Raw genomic sequence first — 8,473 nt, forward strand, 5'->3', positions numbered from 1 at the left:
CTCCCAGAGACCAGATGCAAGGAGTCTGAGATCTTCCCAGGAAGCCCAGCCAGTTCTGATACAGGAGCTCCTCCAACACCCTTTCGCGGGAGCCACTGGGCCCAGGTCACTAGCTGCAGAGCCAGAACGGAGACCCAGGTTCCCTGATGTCCAAGTCACGGCTTTCCCCACCACACTCCACTGCCTCTTCAACTCTCCATTTGTTAAAAATAACAAACTTCACTACTTAAAAAAAAAAAACAGAATCAAATGACAACGAAGGGCTAGACAGTATGTGGTCTATACATACAGCGGAGTAGCATTCAGCCTTAAGAAGGAAAGAAATTCTGACACGCGCTACGACAGAGACAAACCCTAAGCACGCTATGCTAAGTGAAATAAGGTGATCTCAAAAGGACGCACGCTGTATGATTCCACTCATACGAGGTACTTAGGGCTGTAAAAACCACAGAGGCAGAAAGTAGATGGTCATTTTCAGGGGCTGTGAGAGAGAGGATGGAAGTCATTGTTCACTGGGCATGGTTTCAGGTGGAGAAGAAGAGAAAGTTCTGGAGATGGGAGCTGGTGTTGGCCACGTGACAGTTGTGAGCTTACTGCCACAGAACTGTATACTCAAAAATGGTCTAGAGAGTATATTTTAGGTTCTGTGCAATTTTACCACAATTGAAAAAAAAAAAAAAGAATCAAAATTTTCTCTGCCCTGCAAGCAGATTTCACTTTTGAGTCAGCCCAAAAGTTCATTCGCGTTTCTCTGTAAGACATTACATTTTGTGGATGGGAGACACACTGACAGGTCAGCTGGCTTCTGGGCCAACAGGAAGGAAGGCCAGACTCACAGAAGGCTGTTCATTTAGAAGGAAGCAACACTGAGGATCCATACAGCTTCCGGAATTTGTGTTCTATCGCAGAAAGCCTTATCAGTTCAGTAATTCCTGTTAATCTACCAAGACAATGAAACTACATTTCATTCTGTACGGCATACAACAGCGCACTCCTATTCTGGTGTCAGTATTTCAATAAAGTTTTGATTACGGGCAAAAAAAAAAAAAAATCAGCTGGCTTCTGGATATAGGTTCTGAATGTGAAGTTCACCCAACTGCTTTAATTGTGCCTTCAGCAACCCCCAGAACGGTCCTCTCTCATGCTGCTGACTCTGAATGCTGCCATGAAGCTCTGTGTTGGCACCAGCTCTCGCCTCAGCCTGACACCTGCTAGGGGGCAACAAGGGTCCTGGGGTCCTGGAGGCTCACAAGGATCTTGTGAAACAAGGGAGGGAAAAGTGGGGGCTGGAAAGAAACTCCAGAAATGGTCACAGTGGTCTTGAGCTCACATGAAGCGATAGCCCGGGAAAGCGTCAAGATGGGAAACTCTATGTGGGTCCTTTCGTTGAGAACTGCTGTAGCTTTGTAGTGTCCTAGGAATATGGATGAAGGTGGTGAAGGCAGGAGTGAAGATCCCTGAAAATGGGCTTCCTCCTGATCTCGGAACGTCCAATCACAGAGAAGTTACAAGAAAGGCCAGGGTCTCCTTGATGGCTCAGCGGTAAAGGAATCTACCCGGCACTGCACAAGACGTGGGTTTGATCCCTGGTCGGGGAAGACCCCACATGCAGTGAACAACTAAGCCGTGAGTCACAACTAATGAGCCTGTGCGCCTGGGGCCCGGGAGCCGCAACTCCTGAGCCCATGTGCCCCAGAGCCCACGCTCTGCAGCAAGAGAAGTCACCGCGATGAAAAGCCCATGCAGCTTTGAAGACCCAACACAGCTAAACAAATAAAAATGTTTAAGGGAGGTGGTGGGCAAAGCTGGAAATCCACATAAGTCCTTGTTGATAGCTGGGAACCCAAATTCCATTCTTAGTGGAAAAAAGGGATGTAAATTGCCTTGAGCAAGAAGAGAGTGAGGTAGGAGGGGGAAAGGAAGAGGGGAGAGGTCAGGGCTGACCCAGGGGTGAGTTTTCTCTCTCTGCCCGGAGTTCACATGGTGGTCGTAACCATCGGGCAATTTCCCAAATATTTGGGGAAGTTACTCATGAAGGAGAAGCCACCTCCAGACAGCCAGTTGGGAAATGTGGAGAGTCAGCGCCTGGGTGGTTTTCATACTAATCCCAGATTTATTAAGGTCAGAAAGCAAGCAGCAGAAAGGGTTTGATAATCAGAGCCGTCAGTGTTTCGATAGAAAGGAAAATTTCTCTCTGGTCTGAGGGAGTTGGCCGTCTCAAAGGGCTGGGACGAGGGAGAGCTCCTTTAGTGACTGGAGGGGCAGAATCGCTCCCTTCTAAGCCCCCTCCCCTGAAGGGTACAAGGCATTCCATTGCAGTTGAGAGGGAGTGGACTCAAAGATCTGAAACAGCTAACTCCCCCTCATCCCAACCTAGTCCCCAAGTATGGTGTGATGTGACATCAGCACCTTCACCAGATTCTTTTTTAAAATATTTATTTTTATCTATTTGACTGCATGGGGTCTTAGCTGCACCATGCAAACTCTTAGTTGAGGCATGTGGGATCTAGTTCCCTGACCAGGGATCGAACCTGGGCCTCTGTGTGGGGAACTCAGAGTCTTAGCCACTGGACCACCAGGGAGGTTCCCCTCTACCGGATTCTGATGCTGCTGCTGTTTGGGGGGGTAGGCGGGGGCAGTTTAAACAGGAGGATTTCATTTTATAACATCGACTTTTTATTCCAAAGTTATATGGAAATTAAATTGTTTTAGATCTACAAAGGTAGTTCAAGAAACCCGACTGGAAATCTTTTTGTAAATCTGTTGCTGAAAGGCGGAAAATGTTTTGCATGTGGCTCTGATTTTTGATTCATCCCCTTTGCCTGTGCAACAGTCAGGATGTTTTAAGTGCTGTATTTGGACCGTCTGTGTCATGACCTAATCTTGATTTCCCAGACTGTTACATCAACCAGGTTGGTTTCCCTTAGTTGATGATCCAGTAAGTCTATAGCTTCCTTGGGATTTTACAAGATACTACATTTTTATTCTTAAAAAAAAGTTTTTTTCAAACACTGGAAGACCACACCACCTGGCTCTAGAGCACAGCTTAGGCTGAAGTACCAATAAAGGGCTAATCAGTAGGCATAAACGGAAGCTGGCTTTCAGTGGTCAACTCAAGCCATACACCTTGCTGGGGGAGGGCTTGGTGTGAGGCCAGGCTGAGCATCATGAGCGGAAGATCCGAAAGTCTGCCCAGGTGGCAGCAACAAGCCCCAAGGAGGGATGTGGTTAACGAATTCCACGAGGACCCAGAGCACAGAGAGACCTGGAATGCGGAGGGGGCCCCCTTCCAGCTAGATCTGGAAAGGAGGTCTGGGTTTAGATACTCAGAGCCGGACAGGAAAAACCTTTCCTACAGAGGTGTGAGGATAGTGGTGTTACATTTGAGGACAGATAATGGACCCATGTGGCAGGGTTTCCAGGAAGGTTAGATCCTGGAAACGATACAAAAGAAATTAAGAATTAAAGGTTTGCAAACACTTATGAGAGAACAGTAATTGTTAGGAATCACTAAGCATGGATTCACTCAGAACGAGTCATTTCCTGTTTTTTCTAGGATCACCAGACTGGTAAACTAGAGGGTGTTGTCAAGGACATTCTTGCCATTGGCTGGAAGTCTCTGTCGTCCTGGGCAGGAGTGGAACAGGAGGAGGCCCTGAGTTCTAATGTGTATCTCATTTCAGCAGGGCACTGGACATAGCCAGGCTGAGTGAGATGCTTATCAAGAGTGGGGTTTGCATGAGAAAACATTCATTCCCAAAGGCAGCTGGTGCCAGACTGATGGCTGGATGCAGCACAGGCTGCAGTATGGACAGGGGCTTCACATTTGATCCTTTTTCCCTGTCTCCATCAGTGCCTTCCAACGGCAATAAGGAAACACACACAGGCTGATCCATCAGGAAAAATAAATGTATTCCCTGATATATCAAAGAAAGGTCTTCGGGGACTAGAGCAACGTCTAAAACAAGCAGCAGAAATACAATAGGTATTCAGCATAAAATGCTGGATCCGTGGCCAAAAAGTCAACTTCTTAAGAAGCAGATGGAGAAATATGTCTTAGGGAGAGTTGCTGCAAGAAGAGACATGGGGCTTTTAGTTCACGGCAAGTGAAACCAGTGTGATGTGCTTGGAAGATTCTATTCAGGAAGCATCCAGTGTCTGTATGGGGCTACGCTGATGGCGCGGCTGGTAAAGGATCTGTCTGCAATGCAGGACACACATGAGATGAGGGTTTGATCCCTGGGTCAGGCAGACACCCTGGAGGAGGAAATGGGCGACACATTCAATATTCTTGCCTGAAAAATCCCATGGACAGAGGAGCCTGGTGGGGTACAGTCCAAAGGGTTGCAAAGAGGAGGATGCCGCTGAACGACTAAGCACGCAGTGTCTGTATGTTCTCTCATTCAGCAAATCCTTATTTAGCCACGCAGTTTGTGCGTCAGGCACTGACTGAGCTGGGCAGTAAGCACAGCAGAGGACCATTCAGGTGGGGTACCTAACCGCACATGGTCTATAGTTTTCTAGGGCAAAGCAGCAAACACACACAGATTTGCTGAAACTTGTGACGGGGCTTAGGAGGACATAAACGGAGGTTGGAGAGAGTGTGATGAGGGATGTACTTTTCCTGGGGTGGCCAGGCCAGGCCTCTCTGGGAAAGTAGCATTGAGGCCAAGGCCACACGAAGGGGAAGAGGAGATAGGGGGATGGAACATTCCAGGCAGGACGAGGGGTGCATTGGCCGTGACCTGGAAGGAGCTTGCTGTCTTTCCAGAACTGAAAGCCCAGTGAGGCTTGTCCATATTCGTGGCTGCCAACGTCCTTTCTCCCGTTCCTCCCTGGGGATGGTACCACCTTTCCCAGCCTCCCTTGCAGCTGAGTACCTTGGGCTGAGTTCTCAGCAGTGAGACGCTAAGAGGTGGTCTGTGTTGGGAGTTGGGGTCCTTATGAGGTGGACACACCTCCTCACTCTCTGGCTTTCCTCCTGGTTGCATCTGGGATCTGGCAGCCAGGCGGCCTGACCCCATAGAACAGCAGCGCTCCAGCTGGAAGGGGCCTGGGTTCCCGAATGACTGCAGAGAGCCGGGGCACTTGCCGGTGCCTGGATCGCTCACCTCACCCAGGTACTCGAGACAGAGAAAAAACATCCTATATTCTTTAACTCACTGAGTCGCTGTCACATCTCTTACCTGACCTATTACAGAAACACAGGAGGCGCACCCATGGGTGCACGTTTAGAACACTGCATCTGGTTCAAAGTCTCACTCTTTTTTTCTTAAGGGACATTGACCATTTGAAGCACGTAAAGCACAACAACATTTAGGAATCCAAAAAGCAAGTCAGCGAAAATCTGTTTAAGACACCACAGTTGTTTAGACTGGAAAAGAGGTTTCTCGGGGGTGGCGCGTCTTCAAGCACTGCGAAAGAGGAACGAAGCTGAAATGGACTGACTCCCACAGGGGCAATGGGCAGTTCGGATTTACTCCACGAGGCAGATTCTGAATCAAGAGAGGGGAGACGTTCCTAATGATCAGGGATGATTCGGAAAAGGCCAGATGGCTTCGGGATCCGAGGTTTCTCCCTACTGCTGTGTCCCAGCAGGGACTGGCTGCCTACCTGTGAGGAGGTGTGTACAGGACTGATTCTGGCATCACTGGATTTCACAGCCGACACTGGTCATTCGACACTTGCACTAACATCGAAGTAGCCATTTAAGGAAAGCCAAGAGTAAAGAATTCAGATTTTCATGACTTTATTCTTGAGATAATCCAAAAAATATTTGGGGACTAGCATTTTTTTTTTTTTAACTTATCTTCGGAGATGAATGATCTATTTAGCCCAAGGAACTCAAAGTACTTTACACCCTTGTCTCATTCAGGCTTGTCACATATCTGAGCTGCTGTGTCAGGGGCAAGACCATCAAACCCCCTCTCTCAGATAAGGAGAAGAACTCACAAAGAGGGCCAGTGAGTTGTCCAAGGTCACGGTGAGTCACGGGCACGGTGATAGGGCAGGCTCCTCACCCGAGGTCTCCCACGCTGCCACGAGCCCACGCAAAGGGGACCCTCAGCTAGGAAAGTCTCCCATGGACAGGAGGAACCACCAGTCTTTCCAGAGTCGGAAATGACCTGAGACATTTCAAGTTCAATCAATTTTATTTCGCAGGTGAGGAAACTGAGGCTTACATGAGGTCACCTGGACTAAGGCAGAGCTCGGACTTCAATCCAGTGCCCAGGATCACATCCTGCCTACTCACAAATGGCCCGGGAACAGCCCCCTACACAATTACCTGGAGTCAACTGGGTCATCACCATTAGCTCTGCTGTCTGGAAATCTAAAGGCTCGTATTGGCTTTGGCCACCAAAGAGAGGAAACAGTCTGCAGTGCTCGAAGACTCACAGCGGAGGGGGCGGGGAGCATCATTTGTGCCTTGTATTACAAAGTCCAAAGGCAAAACATATGTTTCCCATTTGTCCTGGGATGGGAAAGAAAAACTTTTCCTTTCGCTTAATCTTGGTTTAAACAAACAGAGAGACTGCCCTTTTTGTAAACTCACCCAACGTCAAATATTGTTCACTTGCCCAGCATCGGCTTACTAAGCCACTACACAGCGCCTTTGCCTCATGTAATCCCCTTATGAGAAGGCACTTCAGCTCGAAGAGGGGGCAAGTAAGACAAGACACGTTTCCTCTGATGAAATGAACAAGAGTCAGCTGATGGGAGTCAGGTTTCCAAATCTAGAACCTCTGGTTTCAGCCAGAGACCCAAGGCAATCCGGCTTCAGTTGTGACTCAGGGTTTGGGTAGTGAAAGCAAGCACGTCAAGTGATGTAAGAAAATTCCCCCCCATTCCCCCGTTCCCCTGGCATCCTCCTTCCCGGGGAGCTGCGGCGGGGGTGGGGTGGGGGTTCGGTCCGGGAGCCTCCAGGGCAGCTGCAGCCCAGGTACTGGGTCCCATCCCCACTGCAGTGGCAAAAGGAAGTCTCAGTTACAATTACTTTCCTGTTGGCCTATGAGCTCGGATAATTGCTTTGCGATGTGTGTGTGTGTGTTTAAGAGAGAGAGAGAGAGCGCGCATGAGCCTCAGAAAGTAAACCAAGAAACAGAAGGGCCAGGTCTGGCCTAAAGAGAAGTGTCAGGAGAGGGAGGGAGGCTGGTGATGCAAGCCTGCCTTTGAAGTCACTTTGTTTGTGAAAAGTCTGCTGTGCGCCTGTCTTAAGGAAACTCCGCTGGAATGAGGTTCCTGTGCGTGTGGGGTTTAGGGCTATTGTTTTTGGCTCCGATGTTCACCTCAAGCCCTAGCTAGGACATGTATAAATCCCATAACAACAGCCTGACATGAAATTGCTCACCCTCGCATTGCATCAGGGGACTTTTACTCAGGCGGAGTTTGAATGCCTCATTGTTTAATGGGACAGGAAGTTTACTCTTGATGCAAATGAAGAATCTCTTTTTTTTTTTCTCCTTACCTCCTTGGAAGATTTTCACAGAGGCTTGTTCTGTCATCCCTCGCTCTTTCCATGGGAGCAGCTGTACCCAATTTCCTTCTCAGAGTCGGGTTTTCTTAGGACCGGAGGGCCAGTGTGAGGCAGGCTTCTCCGTGAAGGGAACACGGAGATGCGCCAAGGGCCCCCAGGAACACAGAAGGGTGGGGTCTTCTGAAAAGGGCTGGATGTTTCTCTTTTCAGTTTCTTTCATCCTGATCTCAACCTCGGTTGGTTTCTTCTACATAGAGAGAGGGAAGCCCCATCCCCAAACCTTTTCAGGTTTTTGTTTTTGTTTTTTTCTCTTAAGCTTAAGCACCTGGTGACCAGCTCACACTGGGGTCATGAGGCTAGGACTCTGGCATCCACAAGAAGATGCCTCATTCAGAACCATGACCCTCACCTTCCACTGGAGCAAATCCCTAAGATAGAAACTTCTAGAAAAAGCCTTTGGGGGTTCTCCATCTGTGCATACTCTCTAGGCAAATTCTCCAAAAGGCATTAGAGGATCCCTCTTAACCTTCTGCTGATGCCCCCTGACCAAGAGACCGGCCAAGAGAGACCCCCAAAGAAAGAAAGGGTTCAGTACTTTCAGTCAAAGGAAACCAGATCAGGATCATGATGGGTGAATGACAGGAACGCTGACCCAAAGCCCTAATTTACTTGGTTCCGTATTTTCAGAATCTTTTTTTGAAAGATACATCCTATACATCCAAAAAGAAATCAATCATGGGAAGGAAGGAGGAAAGAAAGGAAAGAGGAGAAAAAAAAGAAAGGACTCGCCCGCTACGAGGGACATACGCTGCGAGTATGCCCCAGGGAATAGCCTAAGGTTGCAATTCCACGGCAATTGTCTTCAGCCCCAACTGCATCAGCACATTCCCAAAAGTCACAGTGCTACCTGATTACATATATGCTAGATTTTGTTTGCTTACGATGACAGGGTTTTTCCATGTCTATATGCACGTATGTGGGTGTGTTTTCACCGTACCA

The 8,473-nt window shown here is 48.5% G+C and overlaps 1 non-coding gene across 1 annotated transcript; it reads right to left on the reverse strand.

Annotated features, from left to right (window-relative positions):
- Positions 1-2,510: 2,510 nt before the first annotated feature.
- Positions 2,511-2,582, reverse strand: TRNAG-CCC. Its single transcript has one exon. It is a non-coding gene; the product is annotated as a tRNA-Gly (tRNA).
- Between the last annotated feature and the right edge of the window lie 5,891 nt (positions 2,583-8,473).

This window comes from Oryx dammah, unplaced genomic scaffold (assembly GCF_014754425.2).
Source record: "Oryx dammah isolate SB20612 unplaced genomic scaffold, SCBI_Odam_1.1 HiC_scaffold_12, whole genome shotgun sequence".
Taxonomy (NCBI): Eukaryota; Metazoa; Chordata; class Mammalia; order Artiodactyla; family Bovidae; genus Oryx; species Oryx dammah.